Genomic DNA, 21,160 nt, shown 5'->3' on the forward strand with positions numbered 1-21,160 from the left:
TTATTAAAATTTAAAACATACTATGAAACACCTTAAACATAAATGTGCAGTGTATATTTATGATTTGTTCCTCAATTCAAAAGACTCATGCTGTGTGAATTTTCCTGGGCTCCCATATGGGAAAGGCTATTCATTCCAGATAGGATTCCAGTGACAGACCAAACTAATGATTTCAACAAAATATAGTTTTGTAAACTAGTGACTTTATTCATAGTATACATACAGGAGTATGGGCCTGGGGTTATGTTATGGTTTAATTGCTATTGCTGTTGAAGGAGACCACACACACAGCCGAGGGCTCCCTACTGTACCGTGGATTAGGCACAAACCACACCCAAACACCTGTTTTCACAGAGAGATCTTTCTTAAGCAGGGAAGAAATTCAAGTGGCTGCTTCTGACTCAGGCAGAACACAGCAGCAAATGACCTTGCAGGTGTCATTTTTTAAGAAAAGAGAAGAGGGAGGTCTATGTTAGAATGGGCTAGGATGTGGTGGTGTATTTTGATTGGGCATGGTAATTAAGTGAACCAAAAGGGGCTTTTGATTGCTGGACTGGAATACTTTGATAGCTGGGCCTTGGTAGTCAGGAGGAAGTAGCCAAATAAGGAAATAGACCTTGGCAGCTAGCTTAGGAGTTTAATCTAAGGGTTTTTAGCAAGGCAGAGGTAATGGGGAAGAAGGGCAAGGCCTGCCAGAGCCATGCTTGCCATGGTAGAGCTGGCTAGAGTCCCTTCAGCTGTGATAAAATACTTTGACAAAAGTAACTTGTGTGTGAAAGAGTTTATATCTCACAAGTCCGTCACCAAATGGAACCGAAGGAAGGAATTAGAGCAGCTAGTCCTGTCCCCAGTCATAGAGAAAGAATACATGCACACATGCTTAACACTCAGCTAGCTTTCTTTACTCTTATACTCCAGAGCCCTAGACCAGAGAATTGTGACACCACTTTCACAATTAACTAGGGCAATCAAGACAATATTCCACAGATATGCCTACAAATTGTCATAATCTAGACTGTGTCTCACTGAGACTCTCTTCTCAGATGCTCTGAGTTTATGTCAAGTTGATAAAACTAATCATCACAGGTTACCTATAGGAACATGGGTAACCCAAAGGTAGCTGCCTCACCCAAAAGCCTACCCCAGCATGGAAAAATGACTCACAAAAGCTGCATCTCTGGAGCATTCACAACTTGTAGGCAGCGGGGCCACTCCCTGCAGTTGCTACTGATTACATAACTTGGGCAGAGTACCTTGTGGATCTTGTAAGTTTCAAGAACTTCCTGAAACTTGTAAAAATTGTTTCTACCCAACTTCTTTTTTTTAAAAAACATATCTGTTATGTATACAGAGTTCTGCCTACATGTATGCCTACACGCCAGAAGAGGCTACCATATCTCACTACAGATGGCTGTGAGCCACCATGTGGTTGCTGGGAATTGAACTCAGGACCTCTGAAGAGCTGCCAGGGCTCTTAACCTCTGAGCCATCTCTCCAGCCCTCTACCCAACCTCTTAAGAGCCTCCTCTCCAGGACTTTAGAGTCTTCCAGGAAGAATTGTTTCCATGCAGAAGAAATAGCTATTAACAGCTCATATGTTGAAGCTTGGTCATTAGCCTGTGGAATTACTGGGAAGTGTTGGGACATTTAAGATTGGGAGCTAGGGGGAGGAATTTAGGTCAGTGGGGGGCATATGTTTGAAGGGACATTGAGAGACTTCAGTCTCTTTTCTTCTGCTATCCATTGCCAGTAGATTAACAGCTTTGCTTTACCACGTGTTCCCCATAGCCTATGATACTCTGTCTCACAAGAGGCTCCAAAACAATAGGAACTAGTGACTATTGACTTAAACCTCTGAAACAATGAGGATATATATTTGTGGTGGTTTGAAAGGAAATGGCCCCCAAAGGGAGTGGCACTATTAGGAGGTGTGTCCTTGTTGGAGGAAGTGCATCACTACGAGGGGTGGGCTTTGAGGTCTCTTTAGCTCAAACTTTCCTCAATGTGACTGACAGTTGACCTCCAGTTGCATACACTCTCAGCTCCAGCACCACGTCTGTCTGCACACTACCATGCTCCCCGTCATGATGATAATGGACTGAACCTCTGAAACTGTAAGCAAACCACCCCAATTAAATATCTTCTTTATAAGAGTTGCTGTGGTCATGGTGTCTCTTCACAGCAATAAAAACATTAACTAAGACAGGGCTTGGGGTATTGCTGTGATGGGCCTGACAATGATATTGTTTAGTAATATGGACTTCGGTACTTTGGGTTAGGAAAGCAATGGGATGCTTAAAGTGCTGCTTAATGGGCCGTACTAGTAGAAGCATGGTGCTCAGTGTGATTTGATGAACTGTCCAGGGCTGGATCAAGATGTTTCAGAGGAGAAGAATTTTAGTATGTTGCCTAGAAGTCATTCTTGTGATATTTTGGTGAAGGAAGTGGCTGACTTTTGCCCTTGTCTGGAGTCTGCCTGAGGCTAAAGTAAAGTGATTAATTCCATTGGCAGAAGAAATCTTAAAACAGCTTAGTATAGACTGTTGTGTGGATATTAGTGGTAACTCTATTGAAGATTTATAATGAAAAGGAGCAAGCTGAGCAAGGAAAAATATTTGAGGAGAAAAAGGACACCAGAAAGTGGAAGGGAGCTAAATCTTCTGTTCAAGGAGATAAATGGATTAAGAAATGTGATAAAGGGAGTGGTGACCTCAGGGCAAGATCCCACCCAGCTAAGTTTCCAATTTCTGAAAAAGGACTGAAGAAAAGCTTAGAGCTGAGTGTGGTGAGGCACACCTTTGATTCCTAGCGCTAGGAACTTAGAGGCTGGCAGGTCTGTGACTTTGAGGCCATCCTGGTCTACAGAACAAGTTTCAGGACAGCCAACTTCAGCAGTGATAGACAAAAAGCCGGTGAAGATGTAATTGAACGAGGGGGCCATGTTTCAGCCCCAGCAATCAGCAGAACTTGGCAGCTTTGGCCACGTGGTTCTTGATTTAGAGTTAAGGATAGAAGAAAGGAGTTATGGAATAAAGCTACTGAGGCCAGCAATGTGTCAGGGGTGTCCCTGAATGGAGGCCTGGTAGAGAGGCCATTGCATGAAGCTGTGAAGTTGAAGCCTGGATTGCCTTGGAGAATATAAGAGATGCCAGAGTTGTGGGATACCTGCCAGGGGGAGCTGCTAACAGGGAGTGGAATCAACCCAAGAGAAAAAAGTGTGTTGCAGTCAACAAAGCTGAACCAAGCTGGAGATCTGAAGAGTGTTTTGACATCAGACATGGAGATGCAGAGTTTGGAGTTTGCTGAGCTGGTTTTTGGTCTTGCTTTCATCCAGTATTTCCTCACTATGCTCCCTTCCTCATGTTTTATAATGGTAATGTATATCCTATACCATTATATGTTAGAAGTATGTGATCTGTTTTTTTATTTTGATTTTTACAGGGGCATTACAGTTAAGAGATTGCCATGCATCTCAGAAGAGACTTTGGTACTGGACTTTGAAACAAGTTTGAGACTGTTGTAGACTATGGGGACTTTTGAAGTTGGGCTGAATGAATTTTCTTTCTTTCTTTCTTTCTTTCTTTCTTTCTTTCTTTCTTTCTTTCTTTCTTTCTTTTTGAGCTGAGGACTAAACCCAGGGCCTTGCACTTGCTAGGCAAGCGCTCTACCACTGTATCATGATATGGTTACAAGTCTTTGGGGACCAGGGAGTGGAATGTGGTGGTTTGAAAGAAAATGGCTCCCAAAGGGAGTAGCACTATTAGGAGGTGTGCTTTTGTTAAAGGAAGTGTGTCACTGTGGTGTAGGCAGACTTTTCTTTTCCACCTACCAGTTCCCAAACAACCAACATGAAAACTCACTAGTAATTATAAATGCTCAGTCAATAGCCCAGGCTTGTTACTAGTTAACTCTTACATTTTCAATTAACTCATATTTTTTAATCTACCTTCTGTCATGTGGCTCATGGTTTGTTACCTCATTTTCTACACCTCCTGCTTCCCCTCCATCTGCTGGCATCTCCTCTGACTCCTCCCTTCTTCCTTCCAGCATTCTCAGTTTAGCTGTCCTGCTTAACTTTATTCTGTTCAGCTATTGACCAGTCAGTCAGCTTCTTTATTCAACCAATCACAGTGACATATATTCACACAGTGTAAAGGAATATTCCACACTGTGGGGGCAAGTCTCTTTTGCTCAAGCTTCCCTCAGTGTGACTGTCAGTTGATTTCCTGTTGTCTGCAAGATGTAGCACTCTCAGCTCCAGCACCACATCTGCCTGCATGCCACCATGCTCCTGCCATGATGATAATGGACTAAACCTATGAAACTATAAATGAGGCACCCAATTCAATGTTTTCTTTATAAGGGTTGCCGTGGTCATGGTGTCTCTTCACAGCAATCTCAGCTAATACACCTCTGAAGATGTTTATCTTGGGTATCTGTGAGAAAGAGCAACAGAAAGGTGACTGAAACAACACCAATATTATTACCATTTGTATTTGCTAAATATAATATTCTTCCATATTTACTTTAGCATTTGCTTTACGAAAAGGAGAGTTGAAAATACATGTGATACAGCTTCTCTTTTTTAAGGCTGTATATTAAAATATTCTTTAAAGTAAAAGAACTGATAGAATGAATATATATGTATGAATATGAATACATATATGCATACATACATACATATGGGATTAACTGGAGTGGATTATAGGTTGTGGTCTGGGTAGTCATCAATCAATGTTGGAATCCCAAAGAAGTAGGTTCTAATACCAGGAAAGGAATACCTCAGCAATAGAATAGGTGAACTTGCCAGTAAGAGTGAGGGCAGCCAGGCAAAAAGCAAAAGCTAACTACCTCCATGTCCTTTTATGTAGGCTGCCACCAACCACAAGTTTCAGCCCAGATTTAGGGTGGATCTTCCCAGTTCAAATGATCAAATCAAGAAAATTTCTTATAAGTGTGCTCAGTTGCTTGGTTTTAATCAATTCCAGATATAGTCAAGTTGACAAAAGATCAGTTATCACCAGTCCACTCCTTGACACACAGTCACATCTCCTTATGTCAAGCTTAATTTCTAAATGGAAACAGTAACTAGGTTACAATTCTGTCTAACATGATAAAACTATCTCATATACAAGTACAAATGTGTTATATATTTTAGAAGAGATGGCAATGCTCCTTGAGGAATGCTTATACTTAGTGTTGAAAAATTTAAATATGATTATAACCACAGTCTCTGTTGTATTATAAGATAAGGAAATAGAAGAAAGAAAACAAAAATATCTGATTTTCTTTTGTTTTTTTGAGACAGGGTTTCTCTGTATATCTTTGGAGCCTTTCCTAGAACTCACTCTGTAGACTAGGTTGGCCTCAAACTCACAGAGATTCGCCTGCCTCTGCCTCCTGAGTGCTGGGATTAAAGGCGTGTGCCACCACCACCTAGTTCAAATATCTGATTTATATATGTATACATTAAGTGTACACACACACACACACACACACACACACACACATATACATACATACATGTACACACACACACCCTTAAAAAATAAGACAAAACCACTCAAGTAACTCATAATACTTGTTTGTGCAATTGGTCACATGGCCTTATAACTACCTTCCACTACTAGCCATTCTGCTATTATTTCCTCCACTCTCAGCAAGCTGCTCAAAAGGTCTCAGATCTTTTTCTAGAGGAATGACCCATACCTTCAGTCCTGAAGGATCTGAGCCCTTGGTCATCCTGCCTGGATTGTAGTTCCTACTGACCTTTATCTCGGGACATGGTAACATCAATGGATGGCATAAAGGATCTCCTGCACTCTGGACATACTCTTCTTTACTCCCATTGTGGAGAAGCAATCCAGATCCCCCCTGGTCATCTGGCTCTATCAGCCCCTCCTAACACTGTTCCTCCTTTCGTATCCTTTTGGATTTATGGCATCAGAAACCCAAAGTGGTTGGGGAAGTCTGAGTTTCCAGTTCAATGAAATGTTTGTTTTCTGGCAGGAATGCTCCCTATCTGAACCCAAAATTTCTAGGTCAGTAGAACTTAAGGTCTCAGCAACAAGAACCAAAACTTTTCCTAGTGGGTCACTAGGGGTGACAGTGAGTGGAAATACTCCCACCTCCACCCCTTGTTTCCTGGACCCATGAATCCTGACTATAGGAGAAACTGTCACAGGGACCCAGATCTTAGTAGGCCCCCAAACACTGGCACAACTAACCCCATGATGGAAGTGCCATTCAGGCAATAAAACTCAGCATGTAGACAGTACCACCTGCCAAAATGAAAACAAAGACATCATCCATCAAAATCTATAGTTCTGGGGCAGCCTCTAAATGTACTGCCTTTGCTTTTTGGCTTCTTTAGTTCTGCTTCTGGCTAATTGTCCTTGTTAAATGAAGTATGTTAATTCAGGATATGGGTTTTGTGCTTAAAAGCTCACCCTGAGAAAGGCTCAGGGCTACATTGGGCTCTGGAACAGCCAGTGTAGTCCCTGGCCAGTTAATAAAGACTTTCGTTGGCTTAAGTCCATGTCTGAGCAGTCTTCTCTGGTAGATACTCCACAACAAAACCATACCATAGCTTGGACATTGATTCAAAGCACATATTGCCTTCTGGAGCCAACCCTTCAGGCTGGTGCCACCTAATTGGCATTGTAACTGTCTTCAAAAAGTAATTCCACCATTCTATTAGCCCAACTGCTTCAGGATAGTAGGGAACATTGTAAGACCTGTGGATTCCACAGAGTGACCCAACTATTGCACCTCTCTGGCTGTGAAATGAGTACCTTGGTCAAAAGCAACATATCCTCTATCTGGGCCACACATTCTAGTGGCAACCCACATAAAAAGCCATCTAAGCAGGAGGCTTTTCCTGTTTGATTTCATTATAGCTTTAAGAATCCACTCTGTATAAAGTGGGTTTGCAAGTTTATCATGGTTGACAAACGATTTCTTCAACACAGAATTACTCATAGTGGTTCTCATTGTATTTAACAGAATTTGAATATTTGCAAGTCATTTGCAATTCAACAAACAGGCAGAATATTCCAGACCATATTGAGCAACATCTTAGGAACAATCATGCGTAAGAGACTCCACTGAAAACAGCCAGGGAAAGTTGACAGCTGTTTTAGTGTTGAGAAAGATTGCACTCTTCAAATGACAGACATCTTCAGGAAATCTAGACCTTAGTTGGGACTCCAAATGTTTTAACAGTCCATGATAATAAATGAAGACGTTGGGTAAATCTGGCCACATGCTGTCACCATGGCACATGCCAAAGGCAGTTCTGCTTCCTAAGAAAGAAGCTATGGTTCTCACCATTTTGTGTCTTAAAGTGTTAGTAAACGGTGTGTCTTCCAGGCATTTCTGTTGTGGAGGATTAGGTTTTACACAGTATAGCCACTCTAGCATTGCAGTTTCCTTGAGCCTTAAAATCGATTCATCAATACAAAGCTAAGAGATATCAGGACTCTCCGGCTCCTTTTCAATAGGCCATCTTATGTCAAACGCCTCAGCCAATGAATCAAATCAATTTTGACACATTGTTTTTGAAACTGTGTAAATTTTCATACCAAATTTAGGATCTGCCACTGAGTGAGTCTATATCAATAAACTCAGCCTGATCTAGTTTCATGTTCCTTCCACCATTATCTCATACTCTTAAGTGTGGGTCTCACACTTAAGTCCCACAGGTGGGTCCCACACTACACTGGCTGTTCCAGATCCCATTGTAGCCCCAAGCCTTTCTCGGGGTGAGCTTTTAAGCACAAAACCCATATCCTGAATTAACATACTTCATTTAACAAGGACAGTTAGCCAGAAGCAAAACTAAAGAAGCCAGAAAGCACAGGCAGTGTGCAGCATGAATTGTTAGAAAAACTTATTAATAAAACAAACCTGGAGACAGGTACAGGGGTCATTCCACTCATTCTCACGCATATTCCCCCAGATTTCTGCTTGAATGAACTAGCAAACTCATTAAACTCATTTGCTGTGGGATGTCTTTGTGTATGCTGTGAATATGTATTGCTAGCCAGTAGGGCCATTTCCTTAATTACTGATCGATGGGGGAGGGCTCAGCCCATTGTGGGTGGTGCCATCCCTGGGTTGGTGATCTGGGTTCTATAAGAAAGCAGGCTGAGCAAGCCTTGAGGAGCAAGCCAGTAAGCAGCTCCCTCCCTGGTCTCTGCCTCCAAGTTCCTGCGTTGAGTTTTTATACTAGCTTTCCTTAATGAAGAACTATAAACTGTAAGATAAAACAATCTCTTTCCTCCCAAAATATTTTTGGTCATGGTGTTTATCATAGGGATAGAAATCTAACAAATGCATGTAGATCCTTAGATTGAACTCAGGTTATCAGGCTTGGGGGTAAAGTGCCTCCACATGCTGAGCCTTCTAGCAGGCCCTCATACCTTTCATAGCTCACAATATGACATTGTTTTAATTTCGGAATTATTATTGATTATATGTTGTAAGTAGTTCTTATCCTAAAAAGCACTGATTATATGTTGTAAGTAGTTCTTATCCTAAAAAGCACTCCATAAATATTTCATAATGAGGAAGTAAAAAGCGATGCGTATTTATGGCTAATAGTTGGGACATTTAAGAAGGGTATCAAATGGAAAGTGAGGTCCAATGTGGCAGCCTGTGTCTGGTAGCTACTTCTGGAGACTGGAGCAAGATGACCTGAGCCCAGGGGTTCGGGATTAGCCTGACAACATAGCAAGGTCACTTAGAATGTTTTCCCTTTTCTCAGCTCTTTGGGAACACTATTAATATCAATACTCTAGAGTGTCTTTTACATTTAGGAAGCATGTATTCAATTACGTGTATATACACCTGTTTACCTAAGTGTGAGCATGTGATATAGACTTCTTTATAGCTGCCTTTTATTCAAATGTATTTGAACATCTTTCCTTATGAGGATACAGAGTCATAACTCATTATCATAGCTACTTGATAACGATCCATTGGGTGAAGGACATAAGACAGCAGGCTTTCTCTGGCTGGTGGCTATGTAAATTGCTTTTAGTTTTTTGTTAGCACAAATAATTGTTCGTTTTCTCCTGATCTATCTTAGAACATTGTTTTCTATTTTAAATATAGGAAGCACATCCTATTTGTGGACTAATTGAGAGGGTGCTTGTTATCTTTGTTAATTTTTGAGCCTCTGCCTCCAAGCCAACTGTATCCTGCCGGCTAATTTACTTTGGAAAAGCTTTGCAATTCTTTTCACACTTAAAAAAAATACATTCTTTGCAATTTAACTTCATTTTTTTATTAGAGTTTAGAATGGCATTATTTCAATTATATTTTCTGACAGATACTCTCTAGTAAGTCGATAAACCACTGGTTTTGTGTGTTAATTAATTTTTACTTTATGAGTTAATTATTATAAGAAATTTAGCTATTTCTACTGTGTTTTATAAGATAATGACACCTACATAAATTGTTTCTCTGTTTTCTGACAGCTGATTTTGTTTTTCTATAGGAAGTACAAGTCACAACACAATGGCTAGTGTATCTTCTGTGCAGAAGTGCAATCATACTCTTAGCACGTATTTTCTTTCCTTACCTTGATGCGCTGGACCACACTGACTTAGTCATTGTTGGATGGGTATGTTGTTTGTATTCTGTTCTGGCTAGTAACATGCAAAGGCACTGTATCGCTTCATAAAGCTGTATATCTTAGAAAGGAATAGCTGTCAGAATAACTTCAGACTTATAAAATGTTGTGAGATAGCAATGTGTTCTGTGTCTGGAATGCTCCCCAAAGGTCTACTTCCCTGTTGCTGCTGTGATGTTTTGATTTGTCACAAAGCAATGGAGCAAAGTGATTGAGGGTCAAAACCTTCCAAACCATGAGTTAAACCTTCCCTCCTTGAAGCTGATTTTCTCAGGTGTTTCGTCACAGTGATGGGAAGTAACAAATAATACAGAGGGGTCCCGTATTCCCTGTGTCCAGTCCCTTCCATTGTTAATGTGAATGTGATCATCCACAGTCTGATCTCTGAAACCAGCCCTGTGGATTCCCACTGGTTGAACTCTAGACTTACTTGACTTTTTCCATCTTTGTAATTCATGCCTTTTTCCTGTTTCAGCATGTTTAGTTTTCATGTGTCATTGAGCTTCTTCTTTGTCATAGCTTCTTAGTCTTTTCCTATTTTTGAATGGGCATTAGTTAAGTACGTTGTAGAATTTCCCTTATTTGGACTTGTCTCATATTATCTCATGAACAGACTATGGGTATTTGTTCAGGGGAAGACTACAGTGCAGTTTTCCATATCCTCACACCCTATTGGGGACCGTTCAGAACAACCTAACTCATCACTTGGCAATATAAACCTTTGTCACCTGGCCACAGTAGTGATCACCAGGCTTCCACTCTGTAGAATTATTTTCCCACATCCTGCTCAGGGCCTGTGCATGCTAGGCAAGCTCTCTACCCGTGACTTACACTCTCAGCTTTCTCCAGTAGCAAGTCATGAAGTCTAGCAGATGCTGAAGCATGAATGTGGCACTCGTGTTAATTAAATGATGGCCTTCCTGGTGTTCTGCAGTTATAACATCTGCACTTGGCTTGATATCTATGTTTAAAACCATGTTAGAGAAGTACCTAAAGAACTGTGTTCTGTGTGGGCCTGGTGGGGGGAAGCTTTCTTTGGACAAATATATACTGAGATATTTTGAGTCTTGTTTACTTCACAGAGAAGATGTAAAAGGAACGGGAAATATGTTTGGTTGAAATACATTTAAGTGGCATGGCAATGAAGAGGTTTGAATAGAGATGAATGATAAACTCACTTGCTTATGCAATTCCATTCTGCAAACCTTTGCTGGTGATGTATAGTCCTTCTCCAGGAAGTCAGCACACATGCAGATGCTCAGCATCAGCAACTGGTAGGAAATAGAAACAAAGCCACAGTGGAGCATTGCATTTCTAAGACAGCAAAAATATGAGAAAAAAATTAAGTAAAATAAAAACCAGCTAGAGTCATTGAGGGCATGGGCCAGTGAGGATGTGGAGAAAATTGCGATCTTCATGCTCTTTGTGGGAACAGTGCATTCTAAGGTAATGTCTGGGGGTTCTTCAGAAAGTTAAACACAGAATTGCCACAACTCAGCAGTTCCACCGAGATTACATGAAATATGCACACATGTGTACACAACAAGTTGCACGAGAGCATTTATCATAGCACTATTCAAAGTAGCCAAAAAGTGGTTGCCTGCCCCAAACCTGTCTATGAATGAAGGGGTAATTTTCAGTGTAGGATAGCTATGCAAAGGGTTGATATTGGACAATAATACAACAAAGTACTGACGTGTGCTACCACAGGAATGAGCCTTGAAAATATACCAGATGAAAGAAAACTGTCACAAGGGACCACATAGTGTGTGGCTTCATTACATAAAATGTACAGAATAAGAAATATGACAAACGTCCATCCATATGGAGGGCATAGATTGGTGGTTGAGAGGGCTGGAGAGATGGTCAGTGGCCAAGAGTGCTTGCTGCTTTTGCAGAGGACTTGGACCTTTATGTGGCTCTAAGCCATGTATAACTCCATTTACAGGGAATCTGATGTCCTCTCCTGACCTCCACACCAGGCACCCATGCAATGGACATACATTCATGCAGGCAAACCCTCACACACATTCAATTTTAAAATCTTCAAGAAATAACAGTTGCAACACTCTGAACTGCCATAGGGGGACATAGAAGTCACTGGACATGAGAAGTCTGTACCAGTCAGTCCCTGCACACCAGAGGTCAGGTGACAAGTGTCTCTTCTTGGTGACTAGCTGTGGTCTAGATATCTTAGAAGCCTTAGCAAAGATAGTTCTTCAGTTCTGCTGTGTGTGGCTGAACTTCTGATTTTCAGCTGACATTTACAGCTTTGTTTTGTTTGCCTGTAATTTTTTTTTGAGTCATATCTTTATGTAGACTAGGTAACAACAATTTACCACATGTAGTCTCAGATTAAGCACCTGCAATCTAAAGAACACAGAACACAGAAATCACTCAAACCTCAAACAATCTGGAAAGGAACAACATTGGCCTGTTCTTTTCCTTAGCCCATGTTATTGCAATTGGAAAGTAAAAACAAAAGCAAGAATAACCAGGGCTGGAACTGGGTGGGGCAGAAACAAAAGCAGACAGCAAGCATGGAGCACAAGAGTGTAGGGAAAGGAAGGAAGGAAAGAAGGAAGGAAGGAAGGAAGGAAGGAAGGAAGGAAGGAAGGAAGGAAGGAAGGCAGGCTGTGTCTCAGCTAGAGAAACACGGGAGAGTCCTTGGAGAAATAGAAGGCATTGGGTCTTAGCATAGCCCGCATGTCCAGCCTCCTGCACAGCAGGCTGATCCCTTCTTGTCCTCAGCTGATGGAGCTGCCTCTTGCAACAGCCCATCTAGCACCTGGCAGTCCATCCTTTGAATTGGTCCTGGTTGGGATGCGCCTGCCCCGTTTTCCCTGGACTTCTGAGCTTTCTGTGTGGTGGGTATTGTGTTCCCTGAAATATTGTGTGTTCCCCGAAATAAACATATCTGGGGTCAGAGAACAGATAGCTACTAGAACAAAGCCAAAAATAGTGGCTAGAAAATGGGAAGAGTAAGCCATAGCAGAAGTTGGGCGGTGGTGGTGCATGCCTTTAATCCTAGCACTTGGGAGGCAGAGCTAGCCGGATCTCTGAGTTCAAGGCCACTTTAGAAACAGCTAAGCATGGTGACCCATGCCTTTAATCCCAGAAACCCAACCTTTAATCCCAAGGAGTGGGGGCAGAAAGAGAAAAGTATATAAGGCGTGAGGACCAGGAATTAGAAGAAAAAAGCATGTAGTTAGTTAAGCATCTGGTTGGTTAAGCGTTCAGGCTTTGGAGCAGCACAGTTCAGCTGAGAGCCATTGGGATGAGGACTCAGAAAACTCCAGCCTGAGGAAACAGGATCAGCTGAGGAACTAGCAAGGTGAGATAGCTGTGGCTTGTTCTGCTTCTCTGATCTTCTAGCATTCACCCCAATAACTGGCCTCAGGTTTGTTTCATTAATAAGACCTTTTAAGATTCCTGCCACATTTCTGAGTCTAGCCATTTCAAAGTGTCAACTCCCTTTGATACCTGGGCTAGTGTTGGAGGCACAAGGCTGGGAAAACTCTCAAGTCCTCTCTAGAAACCAGTACATATATCGTGAAAAACCACATGCCAGAATTAGAACAAAAAATGAATTATTAAAACAGGGAAACGAACATCCACCATGGAGGTCCAGTGTTACCTCCACAGTCTGATATAACAAGGGGTGCAGTGAACCCAGAAGGGCTCAGTGGTATTGGTTAGGATACATACAAGCTAGCAAGAGCTTAGGCAGCTATGTCGGACTATGAATTAGAAGTCACATGTGGCACAAAGCAGAGTAAGAAAATAGGAGGCTGAATAAATTCAGTATAGAGGGAATCAGGGTAGAAAACAGAGACTGCCTTGGGCACGCCAGCATCACCGTAGCCACTGTATCCAGCTGTACTGGAAGCTCATCGCTTTACATTTTCAGGTAGGTATGTCACCAATGGAAAAGAGAGTTATTTTTAATTATGTGTTTGTGTGGGGTGTGCATATGTAAGTGTAATGCCTGCAGAGGCCAGATGCATTGGGCCCCCGGCAGCTGGATTTCTGGATGCCTCTGAGCTGCACAGCACCAGGGCTGTGAACTTTAGGAGGGAAGCCTCATTCTGAGTTGTAATGTTGGAGGTTTGGAGTGAGGAGGCTGTTTAAGAGTGTTCAGGCTGTTGTGTGGCAAGGGAGCAATTGTGTGTTTGTGTATGTGTGTTTTCTGCTCTTCTTACAATGTCAGCAGGATTTGGTCACGGGACATACATCCTCATGCCTATCAAATCCTGTTCATTTCCCAAACACCATAATTAAAGTTGATTTTCTACCTAGCCAGTCTCTCACAATGGGCGTTAAGTTTCAACCAGGGAACCTTGCCGGACATATTCCACCAGTATCTAAACCACAGCAGAATTTGAAGTGATAGATGTATTAATCAACTTCTTTTATATTATTCCACATTATATTAATAAACCATAACATTGCTTGGTTTAGCATAAATATATATATGACCGATTATGAATTACTGAATCACAGTTTAAAAAATCATAGTCTGAGTCCTTTAACCCTAAATGATTCATTGCTATTTTCACTTTGACCCTTGGGACGAGGGGCCTCTAGCCTTCCTCGAGTTACTGTTGCTACCCCGTTGGGGTCTTTGTCCAGTTGGCTGCCCTGGGGAACTAAGTTTGATCTGGAAGTTCCTGGTGGGACCTTGAAGATAAGATTCTAAACTTGGGTGGCAAGTGCCTGTTGTTACCAGAGTCTTGGATGACTCACCAAGACCAGTTTCTTCTTCTGAGGGATGGAAGAAAGTGCTGCTTCGGCTCCCGCTCTGAAGTCAATCTCTTGTGTCTGGTCACTCACTGACAACCTGGCCCCCAGTCTCGAAAGTGCTTCACCTTTCTCTGTCTCTGCCTAGCGAAGAACCTCAGGCCGCTGTTGATGTGCTTTGGGGTGGCCCGCTCCATCGGTCAATTTTTGTTACTCCAGCAAATACCTGTGACAAGAAGTTTGCAAAGAAGAAAGGTTTACTTTGGCTGAAACTTTTGGAAGTTTCAGGCCTCCTTGCTTTGGGGCCTGGTCTGAGGCAGCATGATGTGAAGATGACGTACAGAACCACTTTTCTCACATCTGGGAGAAAAAGACAGAAGATGAAGGGAACAGGGGCCGCTGTGCCCTTCAAGGTCACACCCCCAGTCACCAGAATAATTACTACTAGGACTCACTTCTTACAGGTCCCACCACCTCCCAAGCAGTACCAAGCTGGGGTCCAAGCTTCTGATGTGGGCCTTTGGGGGCCACTTGAGACCCAAACTAAAGCAGATATGCTCGGCCAGTGGAGTGAGCTGTCTGCTGACTTGATAGCAATCAGCATTTTCTTTGGTGTCCCAGGGTTGGAAGGCCTTGTCTTGCCAAGAGAGGATGTGAAGTCTTGCTGAAGCCTCTGGTGTACTCAAGTCCCCTGGGATCAAGGCTGAGACCCCCCTCTGAGGTACTGGAAGCCTTGGGATGGAGGATACCATTCTCTTCAGCTTTTAGAAGGAAGGGGTGGTCCTTCTAAGCTCTCTTCATCTTCTCGCAGACCTCTGCATGCCCTGCTGCAGACCCAGGGAAGGTTTAGAATGGGGCTCTAGCTTTAGATCCAGAGCCTGCAGAGTCTCAGGGTTGTCACTACACAAAGATAACAAGCATGTCCTGTGGTGATATTTTATTTGTGCATCCCAATAAAGCTTATTGGGAGATCAGAGGAAAAAGCCGGCCACTATGTTAAACATGGAAGTCAGGCAATGGTAGCACATGCCTTTAATCCTAGCATTTGGGAGGCAAAGATTCAGCCGAATCTTTGTGAGTTCAAGGCCACACTGGGAACAGAGCCAGAAACGGTGGCACTTGCCTTTAATTCCCAACACTAGTTAACCATAGAGGTCTGGAGGCCTGTACAGACAGACAGGAAGTGATAGAGCTGGGCAGAAAGAGGAAGTGATGTAGCTGGGCAGAGAGAGGAAGTGAGATGGCAGGGCACAGAAAGGATATAGGCGTGGGTATACAGGAAGTAGCTCTCTCTTTGGCTGAGGATTTCTAGTGGTAAGAATGTGGCTGGCTTCTTTCTGCTTCTCTGGTCTCTCAGTTTTCACCCAAATATCTGGCTCCAGGGGTTTATTTATTTATTTTAAATTTAATTAATTAATTAATTAATTAATTATTATGTGTTTTAAATTTTATACATCAGCCATGGGTTCCCCTGTCCTCCCCCCTCCCGCCCCCACCCCCACCTTCTCCCTAGCCCCTCCCCTCCATTCCCATGTCTTCCAGGATCAAGGCACCCCTGGGGATTCATTTAAACCTGGTGGATTCAGTACAGGCAGCTCCAGTCCCCTCCTTCCAGACTGAGCAAAGTGTCCCTGTGTAGCCCAAGGTTTCAAACAGCCATCTCATGCACTAAGGACAGACTGGGTGCCTCCCAAACAGATCAAGCTATTCAGTTGTCTCACTTATCCAGAGGGCCTGATCCAGTTGGGGGCTCCACAGCTTTTGGTTCATAATTCATGTGCTTCCATTCATTTGGCTATTTGTCCCTGTGCTTTTTGCAGTCTTGGATTCAACATTTCATGCTCTTGTAGACCCTCCTCTTTCTCAACAGTTGGACACCTGGAGCTCCACCTGGGGCCTGGCTGAGGATCTCTGTGTCCACTTCTATCAGTTATTGGATGAGAGTTCCAAGACAACTGTTAGGGTGTTTGGCCATCTGATCACCAAACTAGGTCAGATCAGGCTTTCTCTCAACCATTGCCAGCAGACTACAGAGGATATATCATTGTGGATTTCTGGGGACCTCTCGAGTACTCTGCCTATTCCTGTTCTCATGTGGTCTTCATTTATCATGGTCTGTTATTCCTCATTCTCCCTTTCTGTTCTTCATCCAGCTGGGATCTTCTGCTCCCCTAAGCGTTCTTTCCCTTAAATCTTGCCCTTCATTACTCCCACTGTCATCCAGGTTGTTCCTGTAGATCTCATCCATTTCTCTGTCATTGGGTGATCCTTGAGTCTTTCCTAGGGTTCCGTTTTCTAGGTAGCCTCCCTGGAGTTGTGTAGCAGTCTAGTCATCTTTGTTTTACATCTAGTATCCTCCTATGAATGAGTACATACCGTGTTTGTCCGTCTGAGTCTGGGTTACCTCACTCAGGATGATTTTTTCTAGATCCATCCATTTGCCTGCAAACCTCATGATGTCATTGTTTTTCTCTGCTGAGTAGTACTCCATTGTGTATATGTACCATATTTTCTTTATCCATTCTTCAGTTGAAAGGCTTCTAGGTTGTTTCCAGGTTCTGGCTATTACAAACAAAGCTGATACGAACATAGCTGAGCAAATGCCCTTGTGGTATGATTGAGCATACCTTGGATATATGCCCAAGAGTGCTATAGCTGGCTCCCCCTACTTATTCAATATAGTACTTGAAGTTCTAGCCAGAGCTATAAGACAACATAAAGAGATTAAGGGGATACAAATTGGAAAGGAAGAAGTCAAGCTCTCCCTATTTGCAGATGACATGTTAATATACATGAGTGACCCCCAAAATTCAACCAAGGAACTGATACAGCTAATAAAAACCTTCAGCAACATTGCAGGATACAAGATCAACTCAAAAAAAATCAGTAGCCTTTCTATATACAGTAGACAAACAGGCTGAGAAGGAAATCAGAGATACATCACCCTTTACAACACCCACAAATGATATAAAATACTTTGGGGTTACGCTAACTAAGCATGTGAAGGACCCATATGACAAGAACTTTAAGTCCCTGAAAAAAGAAATTGAAGAAGATGTCAGAAAATGGAAAGATCTCCCATGCTCATGGATAGGCAGGATTAACATAGTAAAAATGGTGATCTTACCAAAAGCAATCTACAGATTCAACGCAATTCCCATCAATTACCAACACAATTCTTCACAGATCTGGAAAGAATAATACTCAACTTCATATGGAAAAACAAAAAACCCAGGATACTCAAAAGAATCCTGTACAATAAAACAACCTCTGGAGGCATCACAATCCCCGACCTCAAGCTCTACTATAGAGCTACTGTAATAAAAACAGCTTGGTACTGGCATAAAAACTGACATGTGGACCAATGGAATCGAATTGAAGACCCTGACATTAACCTGCACACCTATGAACATATAATTTTTGACAAAGAAGCCAAAAATGTGCAATGGAAAAAAGAAAGCATCTTCAACAAATGGTGCTGGCATAACTGGATGTCAATGTATAGAAGGCTGCAAATAGATCCATATCTGTCACCGTGCACAAAACTTAAGTCCAAGTGGATCAAAGACCTCAACATAAATCCAGCTACTCTGAACCTGATAGTAGAGAAAGTAGGAAGTACTCAGGGTTTTTTTTTTTTTTTTTAATTTATAAGACCTTTTAAGATTCATCTTACAACGTTCACTTAAACAACTCAGTCTGAAAAGAACTGGTGGGAGCAGCATCCATGTGCTTCTCTGATTGGCGGAAAGATGCACTGTGCATTCATAACAACCTTCCAATACTGTTGTTTGTTCAGGTCTTTGCTGTGTTGATCAGTACATAAGCACTTACGCATTTCTCTATGTATGTTCTGTGTTAGAAATGTACTTCCTACTAAAGAAGGATTGAGAAGGCTCGAGGTCAATGTCAGGGGTCCTGCGTTTCAGTGATGTATACATTTCTTTTCTGTTGCTGTGGTAAAATCCCATGGTCAAGGGAACTTAGAAAAAGAAAGAAGTGTTTGGGGTTTGCGATTGCAGAGGGTGGAGCAGAGGTAGCAGGGCACGGGGGCTGGAGCAGCAAGCTTAGAGCTCACATCTCGAACTGTAAGCACGAAGCGGACAGAGCAGATTCTAAATGGCACCGTCTAAATTTTCAAAGCCCACCTCCAGGGCCATGCTTCCTCCATCAAGGTCACACCTCCTAAACCTCCCCCAAAGTGGCATCAACGGGGGAGGGCAGGAGTTCAAGTTCACCAGTCTATGAGGGGCAATCTCATTTGAACCAGCACATGGAATAGAATGGAAAGTCTGCAATCCACACCAGAAGTGGGGCTGCCGTGTCCACTCCAGAGCATGGTGGATGTGGGAAAGTGGAGAGGGGACTTGAGAAGCCGCAAAGAGAGGCTGTGCGTATTTCAAAGTCGGACACACTAAGAGCTGTGTTACACCTTGAAATGAAGGCGTGTCAGACTTTCCGGCAGGCATTTTCTCTGCTTTCTTATAAATTGCCTTGCATTTATTCTGAATCAAATTTGGGAAGGAAAGGTTCTTCTTTCTGCCCTGTCTCCAGGAACTCTGAGTAAAATGCACTCCAGTGCTTAGATCATACTCTCAAGGCATCATGCCCTTGGCTTCTTAGCAGGGTTTATCTGAGAACTTTCCAGAAAAACTGTGTGAGAGAAGTTGTGTATCCGCTTATCTCAGGGAGGAACATGTATTTCCCTTCACTGATTCTGAGGGTAGTTATCTGAAAGCTCTCTAGACCTCAGATTCCAACCAGGCCAAGGAGAATGTGAATAAAATATGTTTTGTGTGGGGGTAGGGATGGACACCATGAAATATTCCTTTTGTTGACCTCTGGGTCAGACTCCCTGCACAGTCAGCTCGAGGCCCCACAACTTGGGGAATGGAATTTGTCAGTGTCTAAGCGACGTCCCATCACTAGGAACCCATATATTGCTTGGCTCACACAAAGTGCTTTCCCAATAAACTTTTCCATTTGGGTGAAGAGAGAGCAGGGAACAGCCTTTAATCTTGCCTTGTGTATCCGTGGTGGGCTGGGGTTGTTGTTTCTAACTGCTTCGAGATCGTCTTGGTGGGATGGTGGGAGGTGAAGCCCAGCTTTCCTTTTCTTTTAAAGAAAGAAGAAGTCTTTTATCCCAAGTGCATCATTCTAGCATTCAGCCAAAACCACTTTTTTTTTTTTTCTTCCCAGTTTATTAAACACATTGCCTCTTAGATCTTACAGTAAGATCAGTTTCCTTTCTGTAGGGGACAAGCCTGTTGTCTTGTGATTTTTCCATGTTGATTCTGCTGTTTTCAAAGGGCACCTCTGGTTCTCCAGCTGCAGTACAAAGCTGCTAATTGGAGAAGGGAGTTAATCCCTCTCTTTGCTGTCCTCCTGGGATAGGGGAACACAGCTGGCTCTCTTCCATCACTGAGCCATAGTGTTCCACCTCACCACACAGCTTTGTCTTGGCAAGCACATGGATTGTCAAGATTCAGTGCTCTATGGGATGTTCCTCAGTGAGATCTTGGGGCATCTCTCTCTCTCTAGGAAGGAAGAGGGCTGCAACCTCAGTGTCCCTGTAAATCTTCATTGAGCAGATAATTCACTTGGTGTCCCACGAAAGACCTCACCAACTGTCACCCAATTAACTCAGTTTCTTTACCTTGAACTCATAGAGATCCACTGGCCTCTGCTTCCTGAGTGCTGGGATTAAAGGTGTGCATCACCACTGCTGGTGATTTTCCCATTCTTTAGGCTGCCACTCTTTTCAAATGACGGTGTCCTTTGTTGCACGGAAGCTTTTGTGTAGTCTCATTTATTATTTGTTGGTCTGGATGCTCGCACTATCAGGGTTCTGTCCAGAAAGTCCTCTTCTGTGTCAATGAGCTCAAGCCTGTTTCATACTTCTATCGGATTCGGGGTGTCTCATCTTATGTTGAGGTCCTTGATCAATTGCTGTTAGATATGGATCTCTTTGCATTCTTCTACATTCACCCATCCAGTGTGATCAGCACCATTTGTTAAAGATGTAGTTATTTTCTCCAGTGTGTATTTTGACTTTTTTTAAAAAAAATCAGGTGTCCATAGGTGTGGGGAATTACATCTGGCTCTTTAATTCAATTCCATTGATCAACATGTCTGTTTTGATGCCAATACCACGATGTTTGTTTGTTTGTTTGTTTGTTTATTTATTTATTTATTTATATTTAATAATTTATAGCTCTTTGGTACAGTTTGAGATCACAGTTAGTGACACCTCCAGCAATTCTTTTATTATTCAGGATTATTCTAGCTATCCTGGGATTTTTATGTTCTTATATGAAGTTGAAGATTGTGTTTTTTCCAATTTCTGCAGGGAATTGGATTGGAATTTAAATGAAGATTGCATTGAATTTGTAGATTGTTTTGATAAGACGTTCATTTTCTCAATATTAATCCTACCGATCAGCAAACACAGGTGATAGTTTCATCCTCCGATGTCTTTTTGATTTCTTTCTTTGATGTTTAATGTTTTTTCACTATATAAGTCTTTCACTTGCTTGGTTAGAATTACTACAAGATATTATTTTTGAGGCTGTTGCAAAAAGGTATTATTTCTTTCATTTTAAAATATTTTATTTGTTTATTTATTTATTCATTTATTTATTTATTATTTGCATTGGTATTTTGCCTGCATGTGTGTCTGTGTGAGGGTGTCAGATCTTGGAGTTAGAGACAGATGTTAGCTACCATGTGGGTGCTGGGTGTTGAACCTGGGTCCTCTGGAAAAATCTTTTCTTCAGCCCCTAT

The sequence above is a fragment of the Onychomys torridus genome, chromosome 17 (assembly GCF_903995425.1).
Source record: "Onychomys torridus chromosome 17, mOncTor1.1, whole genome shotgun sequence".
NCBI classification, from domain to species: domain Eukaryota; kingdom Metazoa; phylum Chordata; class Mammalia; order Rodentia; family Cricetidae; genus Onychomys; species Onychomys torridus.